The sequence below is a fragment of the Gavialis gangeticus genome, unplaced genomic scaffold (genome assembly GCF_001723915.1).
Source record: "Gavialis gangeticus isolate Ggan-Ray unplaced genomic scaffold, GavGan_comp1, whole genome shotgun sequence".
NCBI lineage: Eukaryota > Metazoa > Chordata > Crocodylia > Gavialidae > Gavialis > Gavialis gangeticus.
This window is the reverse complement of record NW_017728993.1, coordinates 75395047-75408764: the sequence shown is the minus strand read 5'-3', so window position 1 is coordinate 75408764 and position 13718 is coordinate 75395047.

The window sequence follows — 13718 nt, the reverse complement described above, 5'->3', positions numbered from 1 at the left end:
GCTCTCTGAATCTTTTCTGAAGATTCGGAGAGCTTTGAATCGATTCAGACCTTTAAATTGGTCCCCTGATTTGATTCAGATTCAGAGATTCAGCCATCAAATCGAACTGAATCTTCTCCAAATAGAATCCCAACCTGAAGCTTCTACTATTTAGAAAATCTGGACATATAGAAGTCCATGGGGCTGGACAGGATGCACCCAAGCGTGCTGAGAGAATGGCTGAAGTGATTGCAGAGCCACTGACCATCATTTCTGAAAACTCATGGCAATCAGGAAAGGTCCCAGATGATTGGCAAAGGGCTGTGCAGGAGTGTTGCCAGCAAGGCAAAGGAAGTGATTATTCCCCTCTATTCAGCACTGGTGAAGGCATATCTGGAGTACTGGCAAACATAGTGCCCATCTTTAAAGAAGGGAAGAAGGAGGATCCAGGGAACTACATACTGGTCTACAAACTACAAACCTGGCTAGACAAAACTTTGGCTGGGATGATGTAATTGGGGATGGTCCTGCTTTGAACAGGGGATTAGACTAGATGGCCTTCTGAGGTCCCTTCCATCCCTAATTTTCTATGATTCTATATCATCATAAGAGTGTTTTAATTTCCTAAATAAAAGCACATTATTTTACAATCTAGATTTTAGGATCTAGATTGATTCAGTGTATAATTTGCTTTATTTGAACAATTTTATTAATGTTGGAGGTGGAATTTACTACATATTCAGCCTTTACTTCTACTTTTCTCAATCTGAGCAACATTTATATTTGGCTAATCTTGTATACCACTTATAAACATATTTTTTGCAGAAATGGGTAACGTTTACTACATTTGTTTTGTTTTGATTTCCCTCCTTTATTATCAGCCCTTGGCAAATTGCAGGCTGTAGTAGTACTGCTATAGATGTGTGTTACCAATAGTGGTACTCTGCATGGGATCAAATCAGAGCTCCAAGTGTTCAACTTCTTCCACTGCCTAAACATGTTATCTTAAATTGTTTAACTTGATTCTAATGTCTACATAAAATGTATGCACTGGCTTAATAAAAACCTTGGCAGTTCATTAACAACAGTGGGCTTGTTATCTCACAGACAAAACTATACGAATTCACAGTGGGCTAAGGGGATCAACGCACACATTTTCATTAGCTCAGGTCTGGGAGTTTGTATTTGACCACATGCAAGCAATTTACAAATGTGCAGGTTTTGAGTTATACATGACTAATATGGAAAAGTGCTGTTTTAGAAGGTTGTGTTAAAAGGAATTATTGAGATCACGCTGCTGCATACCAATGCCACCACCTTAGTTCTGTTGTCATACCACTCTTCATGTAAACAACTCCAGGAAATGAACTGTTTCTGAACTAGGAAGATTCAAGATACCCATTGACATGTTACGAAACAAATTATAAACCTTTCTGCTTTACGCAAAATTCCTAAACACCAGTAGCCTTAGTGTATTTAATGATCTTGCACTGCTGTGTGCATGTCTATTCATAGCATTTGAGGAAATGTGCTCAGGCTTATGAAAGCTTATGATATACATCTCTATTTACTATATGGTCTATATGGTACAAATCTACCCTGCCTTCTGCTTGACTTCAGGCTAACACAGCTACCTCTTTTATCTAGCACAGGGCTATCCAACTGGTGGCCCATGTAGCTTGCACAGTAAGGGATAGGGGGAGCCATGTGCACCGAAAGTGGTGGGGAGGGATCCCAAGGGAGCTGCCCCCAGAGAATGTAACCTGCATGGTGGGCTTCTCAGGGACTGTGCTGTGCAAAGCTCCCAGCCACATCAAAGTTGCACATCCCTCATCTAGCATATGTACAAAAACTCTGGATACCCCCTCAGGAATGAACTTTTAATTTCCCAGAAATGTCAGACTTGTTGACCTGACAGCAGAAATCGCTGGTGAATACAGACATTGTTTATTGAAGCAACCTTCAGTTTGTAATGATCCAATCTAAGCACAAATTGCCCCAAGGTGATCAAGTCAACACAAAGGCAAATCTTAAAAGGTCTACCTTGGTTCTAGAAATGCTAGTAGAACAAAGCAGAATGATAACACTCGTTTTCTGTTAAAGGTACAAAATTATTAGAGTCAAACTTAACAAGTTTCTTTCTCTTTGGAAAATGTTATTGCATGAAAGAGCAGTCAGAGCTTCAGCTAATGACTTCTGTGCAGTTATGTGAATTTATGTCAGCTGAGGATTTTTCCTACTGCTTTTAAAGAGGAGCATGCCACTATAACTGGTAATGTGTCTCCAAGCGTAAATGCTTTGATGGTATATGATTGCAAGGTAAACTCCCCCAAAATATTCTGTTCACTTCCACACAGACATAGTCACATAGGTGTGAGGGAGAAGTTTGGAAGTGAAAGTATACTCAGAGTCTAATGTAAAGATGAGTTTTCTTTTATATCCTCCTAAACCATGATACTGCGCTGTCCTGAATGGCTGGGCAGTTGCACGGCCTCTGAGTATGCCTGTCTTCTACTGCATGTCCATGTAGACTGCAGATTCGGCATTTCACTGTGATTATAAAATGTATTTGACAGAGTCCATATTCAGTAAAGTCTCCTGGTGAGCCCATAATATGACGTTCCCTATGTAACTCATAGTCCCCCATTTTAGAGTTTATGCATCCTCATTGTTAAATAAAATTTAGAATGGCAAAATGACTTCTATTTTTAGCTGTGTAGTTTGCTGATGCATAAAGAAGCATCTGTATCTGATTTGTAGAGTTATTATTAGCATAAAACAAATGTGCATTGTTTCTTTCTTTATATATTTGGGTGCATGAGTTATTTATTGAAACTAGGTATTTTCTCATTTGAAGTCCTTAAAGTGTTGCCATTGAAATGCAGTACCTAGGATATTACAAAATACCATGTCTGAATCTGAAGACAATAGCTTAATTGCTGAGCTGGTATAAACATGTAGCCTGCATGTTTAAAATGAAATGTTTAATTATGTCACTGGCAGCTTCAGTGGAACCCTGGCCTGGCACTATGCAGCAGCATGGTTGTCATAGTAACAAGAAAAGGTTCAGGATCATTGGGCATTTTATGAAAGCATTAACACTCTTTCTAGTATATAAAAATATTGTAAACTTAGTGGTGCAAGTGTTTCATTTTTTAATTAAAATAAAAAGAACTGCCTTTTTATACTGTAATCCAAAATTACATTTTTTTCCTTTAGATGTTTAGAAACATTTACAGATGAGGATATAATATCTTTATACCATGTCATTACTGTATTATTAGATTAAGGACTGTTGTGTACACCATGATACATAATACATGATCCCAGGGATGACATGTTTGATAAAGCATTCTTTGGAGATTTTTGTTAATCTCTGCTTTATTGATATTTGCTGTTTAAGGATAACCCCCCCCCAAAACAAAAACAATAAACAAATAGACACTACAAAGAAAAACAACTACTATTAATCAGAGGTTCAGGAAGTTGGGAAGAAGATTTACTGCTAATTTTCATGTTATACCCACTTTATTAAGAAAAAAATCCTATTGTTGGAAATGCTTTAAAAGATATATGTCAGAAAATATTCTGCTGAAGAATTCAGCATTTGCTTTGAGGTGAATTTCCCTAAACTGACTAGTTCACAGATATTAAGAAATGAAAAAAACAATTGCAATAATATAAAGGTAGTTTAATGAGTTGCTCCTTCTGTTAACTGCAGAAAAAAATAGTGTTCTGAGGCTTTTATTTCTTGAGGTGTTAAAATCAATTAACACAATTGCAAAAAAAGAGACAGTGTATAGACTAACTTCCAATGATGGAAAATGATGACATACATATAAGTGGGCACATCTATGTGTGCATTTAATTGTGCAGTAGGCTATTTTACTGCGTATTGAAGTGTCACATAAAAATCTGTGAGATTATGCTAATGTGCTGTAAATAGCTACTGCACAATAAGCATCACTTAAAAATTGTGCACATCCATTATTGCACATTAAGGCAGGCTAATGTGCATTTGTTTAGTACCTCACATTGGAGGTACTAAATTTAATGCACATTAAGAAAAGCACCTTAATGCATGTGTAGACACATCCACTGTGTGCTAATTTAAGAATCCATAGTCTAAGTAAAATTACATTTAAACAGCTCTAACACCTTCTTTGTGTGTACAATGGAGAGATATTCTTAAGAAATGTGAATGATTTATGTGTACTGTTAAATGAAGTACAGTAATCAAACACAGCTGATTGTGCATTTGAGTAATACTTATCATCTCTATGGGGAAAGAAAATATTGATTGTATGAAGTGCACAAATACAAGAGTACATTCTATATAAAAGCCCAGAATCTTGGTTGGCAAAAACTGGGACTGGAGCAAACGGATTTGCATCTGCTGACAACCTGTCTTTTTTGGCATGTATAACTATATTAATGTCAGCAAAGAAAACTTCATATAAATAATAGGACCAGTAGAAATTATATCAGCTATTTGAGAAAATGGCCAGCATGTTATATAATACTTTTGCACTTATGGCCATTTTGCTGGTACTAACAACATAATCCTTGGTAAAGGACTTAGTCCTAGCAGAGTAATATAACTAAGCTGGTTGGGAGGGTGGGGAGGAGCAGAGGAAGGGAAGGGGAGAGAGGTACCACCTTAGGCACTGACTTGGGGAGGGCCATAAAAATAGCAGCAGCTAGTATGTGCTGTCTCCTGAGGTGTAGGACTGCCCTGGCTGATCTGTTGTAAGATTCTTGCATATCCTACCTTCACAGACTGCAAAAGGATTTGAAAGATTTCTGGAGGGACTTAGGAGCTTCCAGGATCAGACCAAGATTGAAGAACCTGAGTAAAATGACCTTTTTATCATGACACATTTAGCATCAGAATCAGTGTTCACTAGGTAGAAAATATCTAGAAGATAAGGTTTGGAGAAAATGAACAGTAATTAGGGTTGCCACCATTTCTGTATAGTCTGTTTGATGAAAAAGGTAATTTGTGTATTAAAAGAACTGATTTTAATTTCCTCAAAGCTCTAAGGAAAACAAAATCCATAGTGCACGGTACTTTTTTCTCATTTATTTTATACCATATAAATTATCATAGTAAATTATAGCAGCAGTCCAATTATGGTAATTCTGTCAATAAGTAGATAGCTATTATTGCAGGATTGCTCTACTGTGCATATTTACTTAATGTGAAGTGCCATTATGTTATTTACAAATTGAAAAGTAACTCTGTTTTATCTTACAAAGTATTTTTAAGATTGTGGTAAAATGGCATAAATAGGAATCTAAAGATATTCTGGGACCACAAAAGTCTTTAGCAAACCTTAAATGATCTCTTTCTGGTCTAATAAATATAAAAACTACACAATCAGTGTTTTTAATTATAAAATTATCTTTTTTTGTCGGCTCATAATTATTACAAGGAAAGTCATAAAGCAATGACACTAGGTAAAATTTTCAGGCACCTTGTGTTTCTACCTTCCTGTGCCATCACTACACTGCCCTCCTCCCCCACCCCTCCCCCAGTCAACTTTACTAAACAAAGTAATGAAACCCCCTGTCCTTCATCATGCCCTCAATTCTAGCTATTAGACCCTTTATTATTTCTCTTACTGCTATTGCATCTATTTAGAAAATTCTGGGTACATCTACATGAGACGTGTACTGCAGAGTTGCCCAGTTAACTTCACAGCAAAATGTGACTATCTACACAAGCAGTGCTATTAGACCCGAGTAAACTAATGAACTCCACTGTAGGATATATTGCCCAACACAAATACTATTCTATGACAGAGTTATTTACTCTACCGTAATGCATGTGCAGATGATGACTGGGGCTGGCTGGGGCATGAGGATGCTACTATACAGGCCTGCCTGCTGGCTACCTCACTGTAGCACCCTCATGTCCCAGCCAACCCCTCTACAGCACACTGAGCAAGGCAGCAGCAGTCCTGGGATGCCAGGCTGACCCCTGGGGCACCCCACCAGCTAAGGCTGCACTGTCTCAACTCAATATGCTGCAGTCCCAGGTGCACATGTAAAGGCAGCACCAAGAAGTAATAAACTCTGGCACAAACTGCACCAGAATTTATTGTGTTGCACTCATTTCACATGTAGACATGCCCTTGGTTCCTTATTATATACTATATTTTAAAGTTACAAAAGGTTTAATGATTTTCCTTTTTCTCTAAGGTTGTTTACATAATTGTTGCATACATATACTATTAGGTGGAGTAATGAATAATTTTCAGGACTTGCTTATTTGTATGTGTATTTTCATAAGCCACGACCCTTTCCTATCTGAATTTCTAGTGTGCTCTGGGTAATTACTTTGTCCCCATATAAGGGTAATAGCCCTATTACTAGAGAATCTGGACACTTCATGAAGGCCCCATAAATTACAGAAGCACCATGTTATTGCCATTCTACAGATGATGAACTGAGTCAAGACTAACCTGTTAACTTACCCAAGGTCCACCAGGAAGTCTGTGACTGAGCAACGAACTGGGTGCATCTACACGTGTACTTTACTGCAGAGTTGATTAATTAGTTTCGCAGTTAAGCATCATCATCTACACATGTACTGCGTTTAGGGTGCAGTAAATTAATTAACTCCTCCATAAGATAGTACTGTCAGGTATAGTATTATCTTACAGCAAAGTCATTTACTGAGCTGCAATGTCTATGTGGACAGTGACCGGGACAGCAGCACTTTGAACTGGGGTGGAGCAGCCCTAGGCTGGCAGCAGGCTCGGGGGTCTGCCACATGGCTCTTCAGTTTCTGCACTCTTGGGGCCCAGCCAACCCCGACTCCATCACTTGGATCCCAGGACTGACCACCCTCACCGAGCCTGCTGCCAACCCAAGGGTGCTCTTCCCTTGTTCAAAGTGCTGCCACATGTGTAATCACTGCACCTAGGAGCAGCGTACTCCTTGTCACATTGTACTAATTTCATGTGTAGATTCACCCACTGAGTCTGGATCTACCAATATCCATCTGAGTGCTCTACCTATGACCATACTTTCCCCTATTTTTTTCCTTTAAGTTCTTAATTATTTCTGATTCTTAACTTTCTCTTTTAACTCCCCTGCTTGCTCCCCTCTCTACCCTCTTTTTTCATCTGATTCAAATTTTTAAAAAATTAAAATTATTTTCCATATCATATTTTGTGGTATTGATTCTGTCCATCTCTATCATAGCTCTCTCCCATAAGTGGGATCTTTCCTTCCACCTGCTTTTTTCTGATATCTTCGGTCTATATCCCACACCTATGAAAGATGGATTGGATGGTGATATAAAACTTCCAGAGAACTTGGAAAACAGATAATAGTAGTTTGATTTTGTTTTAATTATTGATCATTTAAGAAAGAAAAAGTCCTATTGTCCAAAAAATCCTACCTTGAAGATTTCTAAGGGCCAAATGCTATTTTCTGTGTGTCAATGTTTGTTTTCAACAGCCGTTGAAACCATGTATCAAACCATATTTTAATATTTAATTGATGGGGTTAACTGCAGCTGACTAAGGAAATTAAGATTCTACTTCTGTGTATTAGGGAGGCCCACTGGTCTATGAGATGGGTTTTGTTGAGAAGTGACTAGAACACTAATGTTATAGCATGGTATATTGTTTGCGGGTTATTTGCTATCTTTCCACAGATGCAGTTGAAGTTGTGTCTACTTCGTATTAATGCATATCTCTTGTAGTAAATGTCTGGCATGAAGGAGCTTGTAACCTGGTTTACGTCATTAGACAGCATAGTAAATTAAGGGTAAATCTTGCCTAAAATGTACAATTGGCACACTACATTGCATCAGCTAAGCAACTGCAATCTTCTAGGTACCTTTTCTAGTTACTGACTCAAAAAAGAATTGTTTTTGTTTTTTGGGTTGTTTTCCCCCAACTGATCCATCTGTCTCTTACTCCTTACTTAATTGTGTTTTATTTTACTCTCTTCATTCATTCTGGCCAGGTAGAGAGATTATACTTTTACTGGTATAAGTGTTTGGAAACTGGTCTATACCCATAACAGAACAGAAATTCAGCAGACACAGACTGGCTTAAAAACAGTGGGACAGGTCTAAAATTCGCTCCTCCCCTCCACCAAAGGACAAATGTGTGCTCTGTTTGCTACCAATCTAAACTACACCGCCTACAGAACACTGTATAGCTTAGACTGATTCCATCCCATGCTTTTTGAATGTCTATACCTAGCCCCTGTTCACCATTCAGTCCCCTTTCATGTCAATGGACAGAATATAGATTGCAATCAAAAACTTCTTTTCCTGTTGCTAATGTCACCTGAGTAAGATAAAGTGACTGCAGGAAATAAAGTGGTCACCAGTAGTGTTAAGCTGAACTTTTCTCTTACAGCTTTTAATTTCCTGATTTTTGACTGAAGTGGCTGAAGCTAAATCTTGCTTGGAAAGTTGATTTGTTTTTGTTTTTTTTTTTTCCAACTGTGCAAGTGTGATATGACAACAAATACTGACATGCAGAAGCACAAACCAATGTTTCCATTTTAAACAGGTAGGATCTGTAAAGATATTCTACTCTAAAACTCAAGCTCCCATCTGCCATAAAAATCTCTGTGGATAATCTATACAAAGGTGCCTCATGTTTAATCCCCAAAATTATATTCCAAAACCTACAGAGTTTAAAATTGTTTGTAAAAAAAAAACAAAAAACCAACCAAAAAACTTTATTTTTTGTGTTTAAGCTTTCATACAGATTATAAATGATTTGGAAAAACATCAAAGGAAAAACAAGAATAGAAAAGAAAGTGAACTGTCTCATACTTCATGGTCTTTTCATTTGCATAATATGCAGTGTGGATGCTTTAACATTCCAGCTGTCCTGCAGGACAGGTTATTAATGTAGCATCAAAAAAGAACTCAGCTGTTTGCCTTTTTAGTCTACCTCATTATATTTCACAAGAATCATTGGCACAAACAAACAGAAAGTAAAACTTTGTACTCTGTATTACCATATTGTTTGCCAATTGTTCAAAGCACTGAAGGAAATCAAGATTTTCCATAGTTATACTGCTAAAAATGCCCATTTCTTTCTTTTACAATTTCTTATACATAAAAAGAATCTTTCTAAAAAGCACAGTTGTTCACACAGAGCTAATGCTGCCAATATGATTTCCTCAAATAGTGTGGTATAACCTTAACACATGCATTACAGTCAGATTATTGTTAACTTGAAAATCTTACTGTACCCCAAAATAAATAAAACGTCTTAATTTTATATACATTGTTTTATCCACTTCCATTTCATCCACTGATTTATGTTACAATGGAAGTACTTATAGCCTTATTGTGATTTGTCTATAAGCTTTGCTTCTTTTTTGGGGGGGGGAAGTGGGGGAGGGACCTGATAAGGTAGAAGAAGCAGAAGAGGAACCTTTCAAAATAAGATTTTAAAATGATTATTAACTTGGAGAATCCAAAGATGGGGATAACCAGCATCATAAACTACAAAAAGATTCCCTGGAAACATATACTTAGTTTTTCTGAAAATTATTCCCTTTTTCTCAAATTCAACACTCAAAATTTCTAATAACATTTCAGGCTTAGTCTCAGTTTTTTAGTTTGTTTTAGTATATTACAACACATTTGATTGGAAGACTTGAAAGAGCAGACCAAATATTAATACTTACAATGTTCCTATGAGCTAAACTTTTTACAGATGGAGAACCTGAGATACAGGCCAGGTATATACATTACACTTTTACTGGTATAAGTGGAAACCGGTGTATACCCATAACAGAACAGAAGTTCAGCACACATAGACTGGTTTAAACATGGCAGAACCTGGTCTAAGATTCCTCCCCAATCACCACCAAAGGGTGAATGAAAGTTGTATTCACTATTGATCTAAATTATGTTTCTTACAGAAAACTGTATAACTTAGATTGATTATGCCTGAGGCTTTTTTACTGTCTGTACCTAGGCACAATGAAGAGAAGTGACTTGACTAAGACCAGAGTTCAGAATGACAGCTGACATGGGAGAAGCACTCAAAATTTCTGATTCCCTGTCCCCTTCTCCATTCCCTAGAGCTAAGTACAGACAATAATAAAGCCCAAGGCTGAACTGATTCAGTCTTTGCAGGTTAGGCTAAAATGTGTAGATTAAACCTCTAAGCAAATGAACAGACATTCACTTTTGATTCTGCAAATGCAGCCACATGCCTGCAGTGGCCAAGGGCAGAAGCCAGATGCTCTAGCACATGCCTCCCTTCTTGGCTGGCCTGCTCACCTGTGAGGGGGTGTTTGCGGGGGAAGTGCAAAGCATCCTGGGATGCTGGGGGACTGCAAGTTAACTTGAATCTGGAGGGGATCTGGGGCAGAAGTTCAATAAATTGATTTAATCTAAATCAATTAAGTCTGATACTAAATCCATTCAGGTTTATTTTAAACTGGTTTTGGCCATTTTGGAAGTGGTTTATGTACATTGAACTGCCGTTGTGTGACAGTTTTGAACTGGCTTCCGATCACTTGTACCAGTTTGTGTGTAATTTCTGTTACTAGCCTAGAATATACTTACGTTGATTTGTGATTCTTCTAATATAGGATTTCAAGATCTATCTTGCCAGAATAATAGCTTATTATTTATACTTTAAAACATACATATGCAGAATTTCAGATTAATCAGGTTTTTAACTATCTACCAAATTTATAGGCACCATATGTTTCTGGTATACCATAGATTTTAAAAGTAGATCTATAGATCTGTGTATTAGAAAACTGTTTGATGCATGGTGATTTGTCCCTATGGTATATTTAATTGGTCCACTCTTTTAATGACTTATATATCTTGTTCAACTATGACATTATATTTGTTACATAAATACATACAGACATACATACAGTTACAAATGTAACATTCGTGTGTGTGTACACATGCACACATACACACACAACAAACCTTGTGTATTTCATGAATATTTATTCAGTAAAGCCCCACTCCACTAAGAACATGAAACAAATTTAGAAGATGATTTGCTTTTTTGTGGCAATCAAACCAGGACCATGAAGTTTAGTGGTTAAAATGTATAAAATGCACAAATGGGAAAGGGGGCATGAAAAACATAATGAAATTTGATGTGGTGCAGGAAACTGGAATGTAGCTCCTTTTTACTTGATAAAAGTACAGACACAAGGCATAAATGAGTATAAGGTAAAGTTAAATAAATCCTAAGTTACTGTCCTTACATTAATGTTAAATAACTCATGCAGCATGCATTAAAATAAACACCAAAACAACTCAAAGAGATGCTGCTAAATCAAGCATGAGAATAAAACAGAGTCAGTTGCATCCCTAGTGAAAATAGAAGTTAGACAACAGAGTAAAACTGGATCATCCAGAGAGAGAAAAGTGGGGAGGTAAATCATGAAGCGTTATGAACATTCCATCCCTGTTAGTCCTTCAGGCAGCAATACATTATGGCATCAGCCATGATTCACGGAGGAGCTCTTAGCAAAAGAAAAGCTCTTTGAGCTGACTTTTCAAGATATACTTAAAGCCTAGCAAGAAGTGCAAAGAAATGCCAGCCAGCCAGCCAACCCAGATGACTTTTGTACAGTTACAGCTCATGGATTTAGAATGTATGTGCAACACCAGAACTTTTGAAAGAATCTATAAATCCACATTGTGTGTTGGTATACAGCACTGAGAGAAAAAGAAAGTTGAGGTGCTTGGATGAGAAAAAGGAAAGAGAGGGTGAATTGACTTTGGAGAACATAGCCTCTAGGCCTGTGTGAATAGGGAAGTATTTGATTCAGATATGGATTTGGCTAATTTACAGGACAGTGATTCGATTCAGTGATTCGAATCACTGTCCCCATCTGATCTGACCGAATCAGAATCAGAGGTTCGGCACTGATTCAGAGATTCAGATCAGTCAGGGAGAGGCAGGCACAACTGGGCAGCTGCAGGTTCTTCCTTCATTCCTGTGGCTGTGTCTGCCTCTCCCCAGGCAGGGTGAGCTGTGGGAGAAGTCCCCATGGATGCCCTGCTCAGCTCCATCCCCCGCACAGCCCCAGCCTCCCAGCACTTAAAAAGAACAAACAAAAAAAAACAAAAAAAAGGCCCCATACTTACTGGCTGTAGCAGTGGCAATCAGGACCTCTGAGGGCTCATCGCAGAGCTCCCCCATGCAGCGTGAGGCAGAGGTGTTAAGTCGGGATCACTCCCCACCCACCTGGCACCCTCGCAGCAGCTGCTGTAGGGCGTGGGTGCAGCACAACTCAGCAGAGTGCTGCATGCTGTCTGGGAGCCAGGGCTGCTGGGGCTGAGCTGTGCTGGGCCCTGGCTGACTGCTGGAGCTGCTCCAGCTCTCAAGCACATGTGGTGCCCTGCAGAGCCATGCTGCTCCTGTGTGATGTGACAGCTGCCATGTGGGTGCCAAGCAGGGGTGGAATTCCTGCTGTCCCCACTGCCCCATGTTGGGGGCGGGGGGGTAGGGCTTTGCAACAAGCTCCCAGAGGCCATGATCACTGCTGCTGCAGTTGGTGAGTGCATGGCTTTTTTTTTTTTTTGGTGCTGGGAGGTTGCTACTAGAATACATGCATAATTAAGTTAAAATGTATTTAAAAAATACACGAGGAATATGAGAAAAGGGGAGAGACACATAACGGAGAAACCCTGAGAGGCAGATTTGAATGCAAAAAACACTCAACAGAGATCCTACAGCTTAAGGTGTACCCACTGTGTCATTTCTTAAACTTAATAAATGCTGTGCAAAGCAAACGAGGGACAAAGCCAAACCAGGTGGGGAACTTCAGTGGGACCAGGATTTTACCTGTATATACAACCTGAGGGTGGCTATGGTATGCCCCGCTGGCTGAACTAATCCTGCCGCGTTCTGTATATTGTATTGAGAGGCTGCCCCCTAGATTCTTCAAGTGAGCCTGTAGGATTTTGTTTGTGTCCCAACTCAGTCTATAAAACAGAACCCTGATCCTCCTTATGCCAACAGGCCCTAAATCCACTGATCAGCAGCCTGTACCTGTGTCTCCTTGACCCTGGTCATAGTCCAGCTGACCCCATTCATAGCTTCCCAGTCCTAACTGTCCCTCAAGTGTTCTAATTGTGGCTTCTAGCTGTCCCCATAGGCCCAGTTGTCTCATATATGTCGCTCCATTTCTTTTGCTGGGCCCCCTTGGCTGTCTCATTTGTACTCTGGGTCCCTGACCCTGTAATGGAGGGTTCAATTCCCCGATTCCCAGACTTTTCCAGAGCTGCTATCTCTAGCCCCCAACTGCTTGGCTTTAGGCCTCACACAGTCCAATCGGTTTGTAGCCTCTTAACCCACAGAGTGTCTCCCAGAATGTCTCTTATACCACCCATTACCTCTACTACCCCTGTAGTCACACCTAAACCTCTGGTTAAACACAGCAAAAGCATATACCCACCAGTCTCGAACATAATCTGATACCTCATCTTGGGTCTCTCCACACTACACCCCCTTTCTAGATTTTTAGCTTCTCTACAATTGATCCTGCTGGTAGGAGCCCCTTTCATTCAAGGGATCGGTGCTTAACTGCCTGCCCTGGCTCAGAGATGAGTTTATCTATCTAAATGCCCATTTGTAGTCACAGCTCCCCCCACCCCCATCTCTCTTTCTGAGTCCAGATGTTCTTCTCTAGCTCAGTGATCTGCCTGTTCTTCTCTGCTGTAGCTTGCACAGACAAGCTGCTTACTGTAATGTAGCTGGCCT